At 48.1% G+C, this 13458-nt stretch overlaps 1 protein-coding gene across 2 annotated transcripts in view; it reads left to right on the plus strand.

The window, feature by feature from the left end:
• Positions 1-228: 228 nt before the first annotated feature.
• The window catches only part of Tead1 (TEA domain transcription factor 1), a 220906-nt gene continuing 207676 nt past the window's right edge, over positions 229-13458 (plus strand). Inside the window, exon 1 of one of the 2 annotated variants that reach the window (XM_021198957.2) lies at positions 229-629. The gene's annotated coding sequence lies outside the window, so the exon portion shown is untranslated. The remainder of the gene's footprint in view (positions 630-13458) is intronic. The other variant, XM_021198971.2, reaches the window with a different exon arrangement.

The following is a 13458-nucleotide window of genomic DNA, read 5'->3' on the forward strand; positions in this document are numbered from 1 at the left end:
AGCAGGCGGAGGGCGCACACCCGGCTTTCCTAGTATCCGGCCGCCCAGCCTCGGACCGCACAAAGCCCTGAGCCCGCGCCATCGCGCGCGGCTCGCTCCCCCGTGGGCGCCAAGTCCCGCCCCACGCGCCCCGCCCCACACCATGACGTCACCGCGGCGGCAGGCCCCGCCCCACCCAGGGCCCGGCGGCATGACGTCACCGAGGCCCCACCCCTCCGGAGCGAGTTCGGTCCTGGCGTTCATTTCATTCCTGTCCTCATTCCGCACATTCTTCGCATCGCTTGCGCCGCGCCGCGCCGCCCGAGCCGAGCCGAGCCTCCGCGGCCCCGCCGCCCGCCGCGGGCGCCCCCCAGCACTTCGCACACTCGCTTCCAGCTCGCGGGGAGTCCGCGCGCCGGGGCCCGGGCCCGGGGCGGCCGCGGCGGGGCGCAGGCCATGCGCTGACCCCCCAGCGCGCAGCGTCGCCGGAGCGCGGGCAGCTGCCCCGGCGCGCCCTGCCCGTCCCGGGAGCCGGCGAGGCCGGGTTGGGGCTGCCCGGCGCGGGAGTACCGCGGGGAGTACCGGCTGGAGTAGCGCGGGGGCGGCGGCCCAGCGCCCCGAAGTTTGCCGCGCCCGCTCGGGCGGCCGTGGTAAGTTGCGCGCGGGGCGGACTCGGGGGCGCGGGCTGTCTAGGCGTCACCGGGATCGGCGCTTTGTGTGCGGCTCCCAGAGGGGAGCGGCCCCGCCGCCCTGCAAGTTGGGCCGCAACCCTGCGCGGCAACAGGCGGCCCCGCTCGCCTTTCTGCGCGCCCCTCTCTCCAGCGTCTCTCTCCCGCGCACCTCGCTCCTTGCCTGGGAAGTGCCGAGTTTGGCGCGATCGCGGGTGGGGAGAGCGTCCGACGCGCAGCCTAGAGCCTGCAGCCGGGTGACTCCCCTGGCGCCCGGCCTCTTCGGGGTCCGCGCCGATCCGGGCTCCTCCTCCCGGGAGATGAAAGAGGGCTCTCTCGCCCTTGCCGCCTCTCCAGAGCTGCTGCCGCCGCCGCCGCCGCCGCTCCAGTGCACATTCAAGTGGAAAATTTTCAGGAGTCAGCAGAAACATTGTGTCCAAAAAAGACTGAGTCGCAGTTACCACCAAACCCGGGAGTAGACTCTCCCTGGAAAACTTCCCCTCGGTAGGAAATACTGGGGGATCTGTTTGTTTATTGGAGGAGAAACGATCCCCAGGAGGACTCCCCCCCAAAAAATCTGGGGACACTTTTAGCCTTTGTTCGCGGCAGCACCACTTGTTTTCAAAGTCTAGAGGCCCGTTTGAAAGAAAGTTCAACTTCTAGGAGTTTCCTTTTTCTTTTTTAATGCATTTTTTAAAAAATCAAAGCTACATTTTAAGAAGTGGAAAACAATGAGGGGCTCACACTTTACTTATCTTCTTCCCGTGAAAATAAATGCCAGACTAGTTTTCCTCGGTCTTAATCGTCTTTCTTTTTAAGGATTTATTTAAAGTTGAATGGTGTCACCCGTATAAAAATATTTATGAAACAATGAAATACCAGCCACCAGCGTTTCTCAGGAGGCTTGTTAAGTTCTTAGAAGCTGTCTGTGATTTACAGAAATGCAAATTGATCTCAGCGCTGGAAACTTACAGACAGATATTCCAGGAATCGGTAGTGTAGAAAGGCCGGGTTTTAAAATAGCGCCATTTGAAAGGAGCCGAAGTCCTTGGAACAAAAAGGTCTGTAAATACGATCGTATTTCAAAATAGTGAATGGAAAATATTTCAGTTCCTACAGATAATGCAAAGTAACAGAATCTCAAGTCTCCTCCACGCCCTGTGGCCTGGATTCCTTGTTAGTTTAGGTGGTCTGGTGGCTTAGAGTGTGCTGAGTGCCTGCAGGTGGTTCCCCGGGTGGACAGATCCTTCCCGTTAGGGAGACTCTATCTACCCGGAGCCAAGGGGTAGCTTGTCTGTGCAAGCCTGAGCTCTTGGGTGGGGGCTAATCTGCCTTGAGACTGAGGCTGGGAATAGTCCTCAGGCTGGACAGACTGTGCCAGGGGCTTCCGCCTTTCAGCGGAGTCTGCGCTTTTCTGTGAATAGCAGGATCTTTGGGCCCAGGCGCATCTGAATGCTTATAAGGGCCAGACTTAGATCCAACTTTGGTAAGACTCTTTCCTCTTTAGAAGGAAACAGTAGACCCAGTTACAGCATGACTCCAGAAATACAAATGCGTTTAGCTGAACCTTTGTCAACAGCAAGGTTTTTTTAAAAAAAAGGTTTTGATGATTTTAAGGGGGAAAGGCATATTTTTCTAATCTCAGTATTTCCATAAATGGTCATAAGATGTTTTTGTGTAGTATTTCTTTGAATGTGTAACTCTGTGTCAGACTCTTAGGTTTCAGGTTTTCAACAGAGTTTGCAATTCTTTTATTGGTTGTTTGTATAAAAAAATGAGCTGATAAGCTGTCTCCATTACTGAGTCTTGTTCATGTCCTTAGTAAACCATTTTATTTTTTGTTTAATGGCAAGTATTGTTTAAATTGAAGATTTAGGGAAATATTAGAATACTTTTTATTTTTTAAAAACAAGTTTGAAACAAAGCCAGAGAGACACTTTGCCTTTATAAAAGATAAAAAAAAAAAAAAAAAAAAAAAGGCGGGCAGGGAGAAGAAGGGGAGAAAGAATCTTTGTGTGAGTTCCTTTTTCCTGGGGTTCTGTATAAATTCTAGGGAACATTCTGGGGTTATTGGAGGTTTTGTACAAGCAAAGAAAGGCCAGGACTCAACAGGACATGTATATAGTTAGTGACCTTTAATTTGAAGCAGGCAGATATTGTAGCATAGACTGACACAGGCTGCAGTAACTGAGTGAGTGACTCTTACTTGTACTGTGGTACTACAGTGTGTGCTTCCCTTATAGCCCTGTGAAATCGTGCAGGTGGGTCTGCAGGGGTCACTCTGGTAGGGAGCTGGCTTCCTGCCCCTCCTGCTTTCTCTCCCTCTCTTTGCTGTATACAGTTGGGATTATATGTTCACATACTTACTTTGGATTCTGGCATCTTCTGATTTGGGAAGAAGACAGAAAACTAAGAAAAAGATTATTATTATTATTATTATTATTTTTTAAGTTCAGTAGTGCATAGACTTGATTTTAGTTGGTTCTACCGATAGGCAGAAGCAAATGTAAGAAGATAAATCTTTATGGAACTGTGTCTAGACTGTATTTGGCATCATACTGTCTGTGGAGGGAATGGAGACTCCCAACCAAGAAGCAGACCATTAGCAGCATTAGGAAGTTGTGGGCTTTGGAAATAGATAGATCCCCTCCTCAGTCCCCAGTCCATGGCTGAACAAGAAGAGCCTGAACATCTGTAGGATTACTTTCCTCTCTAATCTCATGTGTTATGGGTTAATTGTGAGTATAATTAAACTGCTTGCAAATGGAAATTGTGATGGTGTCTTAATCACTCCAGAGGTTCATACAGATAACTGTGTATGATCCAGTGGGCTGAAAAAGAATAACCGTATCTGTGCAGAGAAACCAGGGCTTCAGAGCTACCATTTTAGGTGTTTGGTTCTGTTTCCCCATGAAGAGAATACAAAAGCAGAAGTGTATGTGTGTGCTTCTGAGCAACAGCTGTCGGAGGCTCTGGAGCAGTACAACTTTTGAGTAGGTAGGGTCTTTTTTTTTTTTTTCCTTCTTAGACTTAAGAAATACTGGCTAACTCTAGTGCTCAGCTTTCTCCCCCAAACTGCAAGAAAACCTTTATCATTTTTGTTAGTTAAGGCAGAGTTCTCTTTTATTAGAGTTTTGCAACTGGAATGGCAGAGTGCTTATATCCTACTTCTGAATTCTGTAAGAACAATGTATTGTCGCTCACCCTCACTGACCATCATGCACTGTGCTTGACTGGCGGGGCACTGGCGATGTCTGCCCTTATGTTGTGGAGCTGCATGCTGCCTTTTCTTCTATGAGCTGTAGAGGCTTCAGATCATCTTATTTTTATGTGGGAACCTAAGCCATGTAGTGTTAATATTGTTATTCATCAAGGTGATAAAGCAATTCAGGTCAGTCCTTAGCACCAGCTCAGGGCTGGGCTTTTTTGGTAGACACTTCTTTTAGACCCCGTTGTGTGGCTACTGTGCATATCTGAACAGGGTGTTCCACCCTTCTGGCTTCTAGGGCCAGTGGGTCTCCACTTTTGGAGGATTTTTGTTCAGTTTCAAAGATGTGAATTATATTGGCAGTTCTTTGAGGTTCTTTTTTATGGTTCTCCTTAATGCTGGTCCACGTGTGAACTTGAGGTTGGAATGGGATCATTTCTTTAGAAATGCTCCAACTTTGCATTGGGGCAGAGTAGGAGAGTTTTGAAATGTGCATTTTTTCACTTGGTCCAAGCAAATGGCAAGTTTTGGTTTTGCAGGGCAGGGGTCAGATCAGTGTTGCCCAGGCGGTGGGCTATTCCCTGATCCCAAGTTTCCATTTTGTTTGATTACACCATTGGGTGTCTTAGGATGGTTTCCTCAGGCTGGGGTTGGGGGATAATGGTTATACACACACACATGCATACGCACACGCTTGCATGCGTGTACACACACACACACACGCACACACACACACACACACACACACACCTGTCTTCTGATTGGATAATGGAAATGGTATTTCAGAGAAGCCATCTTTTCAGTTTTGAGGCAGCCCAAGGGAAGGCTGTGTCGTACCCCGTCCCCTCCCCTTCAAACTGGTATTTTCTATATTCTTTTCTTAGTCACACTTGTTTGTAAGGCTCTGCCATTTGATTTCATTAGCTTTTTGTTCGTTTTTTGAAGCAGGTCCCATGTATGAGACCTTCAGCTTACTGTGTAGCTAAGCATGATCCTGGACGCATGATCTTCATTCTTCATGTGCTGGAGTGCAGATCTGTGTTACCCATGCTGGGTTTATATTATACCCTTCCTTGGGAATCACACTCTGGTCTCATGATAGGCAACCCCTGTAACAACGGAGCCACATGTCAACCCCGTAATAACATTTTTTAATGGTGAAAGATAGAATGTTGGGAAATGAGCTTAGACTTAAAGTGGACTAATTTACGGATGAAGAAGTCCACCTCTGCAGGGGCCAGTTCTGGGAGCTTCTCTGCATCTGACACGTTTGTCTGTACTGAGACCTGGGACTACACAGCAATACTGATGGGTAAACTGAAAAACTGCTCATAATGGTGAGAAATGTTAGTTATGTGAGAACATACTGAACTTATATTCTCTGGCATGAACTTTTTAAAAAATACATCAACTCTGCTGCCTTCTTAAAAAAAAATTATAGACACAGCTTTCTAATTATCATAATTCAGTTCAGCTTCGCTCTTGGATGGAGTTCAAGTGCAATCTCAATTTAACTTGAAAGGAGATTTTTTTTGAAAAAAAAAATCTGAGACTGTTTAAGAAAATTTGAGAAGTTCATCCAAGAATGTTGTCCACTTAGGTATGGGGCTGGTGTCACAGATGAAACCTGTATCTTTCTGCCGAAGCTCTGCTGTGAGGATTGAGGGAGAGCCTTCTGCCTCCATTTTTGCTTTGAACCACCTTGAGCTTCTGCGTCTTAGAGCAGCTTTTATGTCACCTGACACTGTAGCTGCAGAATTCTTATTGGGAACCAGTGTCTTTTTTTCTAATAGGTAGTCACCTAGATAAATGTTTTATGATCATCTGCAAAGACAGGAAAATCTCTGAGAAGATACATAATTTGACCAAAGTCCCGGTCAGTCTTTCATGCCAGCCCAAGCCTTTGGTAGCTGATACCTGTTTGCCTTCACACCATGACTTCCTGATGGCTTTGACAGCATCCATTTCAGTGCCCCATATCCTAGAATTTTGCTATGACCTTACTGCCTTTTTCAAAGAAAACGGAGTTAATGAGGAAAGGCCAACTTAGATGGACCAATTCCTACTGCCGAAGTGCATAGAGAATCCACAGAAACCAAATGACTTCATTTGCTCTGGCTCCGAAGAACTGAATTCACTTCCATGGCGGTGGAATAAAAGAAGCCAAGTGTTTTAAATAGCCACTCCCCGAGGCCCGCCTGGCCAGAGTGTTTTTTGAGAAAAGAGCATTGTCTGCTCCTGAGCTAGCTGGGAGCCTGCCCGCTCACCCTCCCCCACCAGCCATGTTCTAATTCTGAAGTTGACATATGCTTTTCTTGTTCACCTGATCTGTCCCCATCCACAAGCACATACATGTCACATGTCCATAAACATTCTGCAGGTAGCCCTGGTGTCTGACACCATGAAGTGTGTGTGATTTGTGTTTCAAGTCCCCACTGGGGGCCACACAAAGCTAACAACACAAAATAAAATGTAATCACCATAGCCAGGCGACATGCCTCTGCTGCTGAGCTTCTGCCCCACCAGGGTGCTTTCTGGGCAGGCAAGCCTATTGTTGTGGCAGCAACAGGCAGCAGAAGTTGGGGCACCATATGGTCCATGAGGGCCTCAGATAAGCTGTCTACTGAGTCAGCTTATCAATAGCACTTTGATATGCCTTGCTTTTCAGATCACCCATCACCCGGGCTGGGGTGTGCTGGGGCCTGATTCCCAAACCATTGTGAGCCGTGTTTCCTTTGGAAGGATTTCTTTCAGTCCTTTCCCCCTCGCTGCCTCCTCACCTCAGAGCCTCTCTGAGACAATAGTGGTTAAAGTCAGTTTCCCATCAGCTGAAGGGATGCGGGTGCTGAGTTGGTTGCCATTGGCAGGCCGGCAGAGAACAGGATGCTAGTGTTCATTTTCATACTGGTAGAGCTAAGGGTTCCCTTAATTCAGAGTCCGCTTTTGCTTTATGTACTAATGAGATAACATGGCTGATGTTTCTGGTGTGACAAAAGGTTTCTGTTATGCATGCTGAAAACTTCCCTAATTTTCTTTCGCCTTCATCTCGAAGTGCAAAAATGAACGACATGTATGTCTGGAAAGGGCCAGTGATTTGGAGACAGAAAGCGACTTGCTTTCTTAACCAGGAATTATTGAGAAATGCTCCCAGAATCTCATTTAGGTGTCCAGCAAAGCTGAAAGCAAGTCGGAATCACCCCATTGGTGAGCTTGCTGGAGCTGCAGGGCTCTGCACACATTACATGGTTTAGGATGTTTGGCCCTGTACATGACCACGGACTGACTCATCAGCTGCTGAGGAGATGTTTTTGCCTCAGTTACACATGCCTGGGAAGTTATGGTAAGACCCTTTTCCCATCACCTCCCCACCTGTGTGCACCCCTACCTTTCAGGTCCCTCACCTGTTTTCGAATCTTGACATTTGGATTTGTAATGGAGGGCACACAGACCCACTTAGAGGCTGACTTCTGCTTCATACCTTGGTCAGACTCTACTTGTGCCATAGAGCCTGAAGGGCTGGGTTCCTTAGAAGCCTGAGAACCTGGCAGGCCTCTGAAGTCCCCTCTGGGGAGGGGACTGTGTCTCTGCTTTTCTTTTTACCCTGTGATAGAGTCAGGGTAAGGGGTTTCTCAGTTCTCTGTGCCTCGGAATTTAGAGGAACCTTTCTGGAATTAAAAAACAATGTACACAAAGTACTACCTTTTAAAGAAATATTTATTATTATTGATTGTGTGTGGACTGGCCCATCTTTTGTCCGGAAGATGCAGACTGGCCTCTCTGTGTCTGGCATCACCAACTCCCCTGGAGAGGCCGGTAGTTGTTATTGTTTCCAGATGTGATTCCTAGGGCTTAGAGCAGAGTTCTGCTCTGGCTGCCGAGGTCCTACTCTGAGTGGGATTTGCTCTAGAGCCCCTCCTGTGCATCTGAGCCCTGAGGGGTCAGGAGAAAGCTCAGTGGTAGCTATGATTCAGACTTGCAAGGCCCACGGTGCTCAGCATCCGGTCCTCATGCTTCCTCTTCGTAACTCTCCAGCACTTGGATGGGCATCTGGATGCTCTTGGTCTTTAGAGCTGCTGCTGGCAACTGTGTATTTAAACAGTGACAGCGACTTGGTGATCAGGAGAAGACAGCCAGTGAGCAGACTCTGGGCCCCTCCTAGGCAGATATGTAGAGGTAAGAAGCCAGTGGGGAAGGTGTACGTATTGAATTTCCTGAGTTCTAAAGGACAAATCTTTATTTTCTTTTCACTTTTGTGGCATTAAGCATCAAGGCTCCCCCGCGGCCCCCATTCTTTCTTTTTTTCTCATACCTCCATTAAGTTACATCCTCAGTCCAAGAGGTGTTTTTTTTTTTTTTTTTTTAAATCTTTCTTATTTCATGTATCCCAGGGTCTGTAACCTGAGGATGACTTTGAACTGACCGTCCTGTTCCCACCTCCTGAGTGCTGGGATTATGGGCAGGTGTCACCATGCCGGGTTTATGTGGTGTTGATACCAGAACCCTGGGTTTACTGTTGAGTTGCAGGCATTCTACCAGCTGAGCTATACATTCCCAGCCAGCTTGAGTGTGTTGGAAGTTGGGATGTGTGTGAAAGGGAGAATCTTGTGGCTGGCCATTCGGTGGTTCTGATCGTCCACTTGACTTCAGATACTCTTCAGAGCCTTTAGATTGCATGTAGTTGTCCTGAGACAAGTCGGTAGTAAACGAACCTTAGAAAGTCATATCATCAGGAGTGAGGTTGTGTGGAGTTTGTTCTAAGTTGTCTTGGCTAATATGACATTGGGCAGGTCATTTTCTGTCCTTGGGCTTTGGGATCTTCACCAGGAAGTTTCCTCTCCTCTCCCATCCTTTCCTCGCTCTCCTTTTAGGGCAGGGTCTTTTAGTACAGCCCACGTCACTCTGGAATTTATGCTCCTCAGCTCTTGGGATGCTTGCCTGCCTTCCTATCTGTAAATCTGTAGAGAAGGTTCACTGGGTAATAACCGACTGTCAAGTGCTCACTGGGTCTTGACTTGACAGATCAGACTTTCTAGGGATTGCCTGGGGGGTGGTGTAGCCTGCAGGGTGGCTCCTCCAAAAACCAGGGTCTCATCCAGGCAAGGCTTACAGTACTCGGAGGGAATCCATCAGTAAATATATGATCGTTGGAGTTACCTTTGCAAAGTGGTAATAAAGAATTAAATGAAAATTCTTCAGGAAATAATAGGTAATTTATATCCTTCCAAAAGAAAAGCCTTTTGTGGCTTCCTTCCTGATTCTGAGCTTGGTGTCTATAAATTCTTTTGGTGACTGTTGGAAGGGCCCGTTTGCTTGGGGAAACATTGCAAATGACTTGGACCTGGGAGGCAGAGAGGGAGGCCTAACAGCTCATGCCTAATATCACTGTTCTCTTTGTAACTTTAGTTTTTACTAAAGTAGCTGTGGCTGACTTGGACCTCATTATGTAGACCAGGCTAGCCTCAAACTCTTGCCGCCCCATGCCTGGCCTTCTTCGATACTCGGAGACTACTTAAGGCAGGCTGCCATCCATTTCCTCACCTGGAAAATGGGGTTAGACTTTGGAGTGATGCGTCCACTGCTCAGCGGCTGCTCTTGGGCAGGCTGCAAGGGTGGCTCTCAGCTCCCAAGGTCGGCCGACGGCACAGTTGGTCTTTGCTCCTCTAAGCCTCCCTTTTTCTGGATCAGGTACATTTCACATGCTAATTCAGGTGCGTGTTGGGGGGTTGGTGCCGCTTTTTTCTCTGTTTATTTGCTGTTTACATATTTAAGGGGACAGGACTCTTGTTAGCCTAAGTGACTGTGGTCTAATTCCAGGTATTTCCTGGATAAGTGAGCCGACTCGCCTCGGGAAGCCAAATCGCCTGTTGAGTTGTTGTTTTTTTTATTCTTTTGAATCCTTTCCCCATTTCTTGTGGGTAGTTTTTGAAGTCAGCTGTTCTAACTGATCCTGGTCTGCTCGGGTTCTACAGCTCAGGGTGTGTCTTCGACCCTGAGTTTTTAGGTCACTCTGGCTGAACCGGCAGAGCAGTTACAGATTGCTCTGTGGGAGCCTGAGCCAGGGACCACCTGCATTTTATCGGCTTCCTGTCCTTATCTCTTAGGAAGCCATGCGTGGAAGGGTGTGCTGCTCAGTCAGGTTTCCTAGTCTGAAAAAGTTAAAACTAAAAATGTTTCAACATTTTAGGAGAGTGGTGGGGCTGGAAGGCAGCCTTCAGGGACAGCAAGATTTCAAAACCCAACAGTGTCCTCTTCCTGGCTTTCCTGAAGACAGTGTGTTGTATACCTTCAAAGGTTCTACAGTGTGTGATTTGTGTGTTCAAGCCAATGGACCCGGATGTAGTCACTGCTCTGACTGCCCTCTGTTGCACCCCTGCCATGTCCCTTGAGTTTTGGTGGGTATTTAGACCCAATGAAAGGAGCTTATATCAGTTTGCTGGGGTTAGTGAGGAAGGGACAAGAAGATGCAGAGAGATCCTTTAAAGCATCAGGCCTTCAACTTCCTAATGCTACAACAGGTTAGTGCAAACCACTTAATTAATTCAAACCATAATATTATTTTGTTGCTACTTTGTAACTGTAGTTTTGCTACTGTTGTGAGTTGTAATGTAAATATGTGATATGTAACTGTAAAGGGGACTCGACCCATACATAGGTTGAGAGCTTTTGTTGTGTTGAGTATAGCCCAATAGTAGTCCTGGCCCAGCATGTACCAAAGACCTGGGTTCTTCTTAGTGTATTCTCAGTCCTGCGAGTCGGAAGCTGGCAGATCTCTGAGTTCCAAGCCAACCGGAGCTATAGAATGAGACGCTGTCTCAAAACAAAGTGTAGGGAATCTCTCATTTACTAAGTGCTAGTAATATTGAGTTTTTGGCTCCCAAATGATGAATGCCCTTATAGTTACTGATGACATTTACTTTTTTATTTTGTGTTTGAGACAGGGTCTTATGTAGCCCAGGTAGGCATCAAACCTTGCTTACTGTATATCTAGCTAAGGATAACCTGAAGCTTCCGGTCCTCCTGCCTCCATCTCATGCGTTTCCATCTAAAGCAGGGGATTGTGCTTGCTAGGCAAGCACTCTTGTCAGCTGCTCTGAAGCTTGGTGGCATCTAGTGAGATGACATCATGAAGGATCAAGTAGAAGATGAAGTCACCTCTGGATAGCACACGGGCAGCTTGCCCATTACCACGTCCAGTTTGTCAGTTGTAAGGTGGTGGGGGAAGGCATCTAAGCCTTGATAGCCGAGTTTTCAACCTCTGCCCTCCCCTGTTTTCCTAACGTTCACAGGGCTTTTCTTGCTCCCACATTCTCCAGTCCCATCCTGATTGTCTTAACGCTGTGGCCTCTGTTTCAAACTTTTGCTCAGCGTGGCTTGTCCTGGCACCCTGTTTTGCTTTCAGAATGGCTCAGTGGATAGGGATGTGGGAGATAGCATTTCTAATGAGAGACTGGCCACCTCCCTGTTATTAGGTAGAAAGAACAGCGTCTGAACAGGAGGTTTGAGGGGACTTGCAATATGCTTTCTTGTGGGTGTTTCAGATCTTCTCTTGGAGCTTGTAGTCCCGTGGAGAAGGAGGGAGTAGGGCCCCGAGGCTTTTAGTGCCCCCTTTAGTCCCTAGGAAGACTGGACTAGTGTCCCACACATGGGTGGAGAAAATAGGGTGGAGTCTGAGGAATGTTTGGAAGATATCTTTGCCCCAAACCAGAAGTCAGTATGACTCATTTGGTGCTAGTGGGTGTCTGAGACAGGGTCTCACTGTAGGGCTTGACTGGCTTGGAACTCGCTCTGCAGACCAGGTTCTCTGCCTCTGGAGCACTGGGATTAAAGGCGTTGGCCACCACGCCCGGCAATGCTGGGACTTATCTGGGTGTGCTGTCTCGCTGTTTATTCAGTTCAGTGTCTTTGGGGTTTGAGGGAGACCGGAGCCTCTGGATTTGGTCTTTGAGCTCAGGAGCTCATACTTCGTGGTGCTTGTGGTAGAGGGCATTGAAGGTACGCAGAGAGTTTGGGGCTTGGTCCCTCTGCTCCCTGACTGGTGGTGTAGGGCGCTTTGGCCCGGAAGCTTCTGCCATTGGTTTTTCTGTGGCCTCAGGCTTGTTCTGGCGATGGGACTCCAGGCCTCACATGGGCCAGGCGAGCTCTCTAATATGCTGCCAGACAGCTACAGGGCTTTAGATCTTCGGTGATATTGGGGTGTCTCCCCCTGGGAGCCCACACTTCTAAAGCCAGTTCACTCCTCATCCATTCTAGTTGTGATGATTCCTGGGTAGGAAAGGGAGGTAAATTCTTTGTTAAACACCAGCCATTCAAATGTAAAAACTTCACTCGTAATTGAGACCCATGAAGAAGCTCCCAGAGGTTTAGTGAGCCTCCCAAGGTCACACAGCCACTTCTTAGATATGCTGCCTAACAAAGGAGTTAGGATTAGCTCACCTATCGGGTTTTATTGTGGAATTTGAATGAGTTATGGCAGTCCTTGCTGTGGAAACAAAGAGACTTCTCTGTTAATGGTTTTGCCTTGGAAAGAGGATGGCTACTTTATCTCTGTAAGTCCCATTTTCTCCATCTTGAGTATAAACATGTGGTTTAGATCTTAAACAGTTGGGTGTGGCCCAGGGGAGCCTTCTGTTTGTCTGGCCGGGAGAGAGCAAAGGTCAGCTCTAGCTTTTAGCTTTAGTTTTTGAGTTTCTGTGAGGACCTGAGACAGGCCTTTGAAAGTGAGAGCAGGGGGCCTGTGGGGGAGGGGCAGGTGTGGTTGGGAAGCTGGAGGCCGCTCTGCCCCACTGGTCTCTAGGCTGGCCATCAAGAGGTTTGACTTCAGTTTCCTCAAGGCTCCTTTATGCAAATGACACCTGTTAGGATCGGTACTCCCAGATAACCCTGATGAACTCCACTCTCACCTTCCCATCCGGGCTATAACCTGCTATTTAGAGGCTGAAGTTTGAGATGAGGTGAAGAGGGGAGTATTCATCTCTAACACTTTGGTTTTAAGAGAGAGAAAGGTTTGTAACTGTTTTTCTCCTTGGGCGTGTTGGTGGTTGGGGTCCCTGCTTGCCAATTGTGGGTTATTGTCCTTCCCTCTGCCACAGCTGGCCCTCTTCTCGGTCTCCTTAGATGTTTGTATTGTAGAGTTTTGGTGTGACCCCAGCTTAGTTCACTATTGGGCTTCTGCAAATAAGTCGGTACCATCAGACACAGGTCCAAGCTCTTCTTGCTATTGACAGTGTGACACAGGCCAGGCACTGTGTCCTCCCCTGAAAGGTGTGGGAGGCAATAGTGCTTATGGGTGTAAGGCCCACCAAGTCTCACAGCCAGCCTTCAGGAAGCTTCACTGTGTGTCCCTCCAGCCTTGCCTGAGCTTCCGGCTCCCTCCACCACAGGTCTCAGTCCTGCTAAGATGGAACCTTTCCTATCTGCCTCCACTGGAGAAGTTTCTCGCTTCCTAGCTCTCCTCTTGGCTGGAGTTTCTGCTCATGCTCCATCCCCTTCACCCTTTCTCCTTCTGTCTCTGTCTCTCTGTCTCTCTCTGTCTCTGTCTCTCTCTCTGTCTCTCTGTCTCTCTGTCTCTGTCTCTGTCTCTCTGTCTCTCTCTCTCTCTCTCTC

This window comes from Mus pahari, chromosome 1 (assembly GCF_900095145.1).
Source record: "Mus pahari chromosome 1, PAHARI_EIJ_v1.1, whole genome shotgun sequence".
Taxonomy (NCBI): domain Eukaryota; kingdom Metazoa; phylum Chordata; class Mammalia; order Rodentia; family Muridae; genus Mus; species Mus pahari.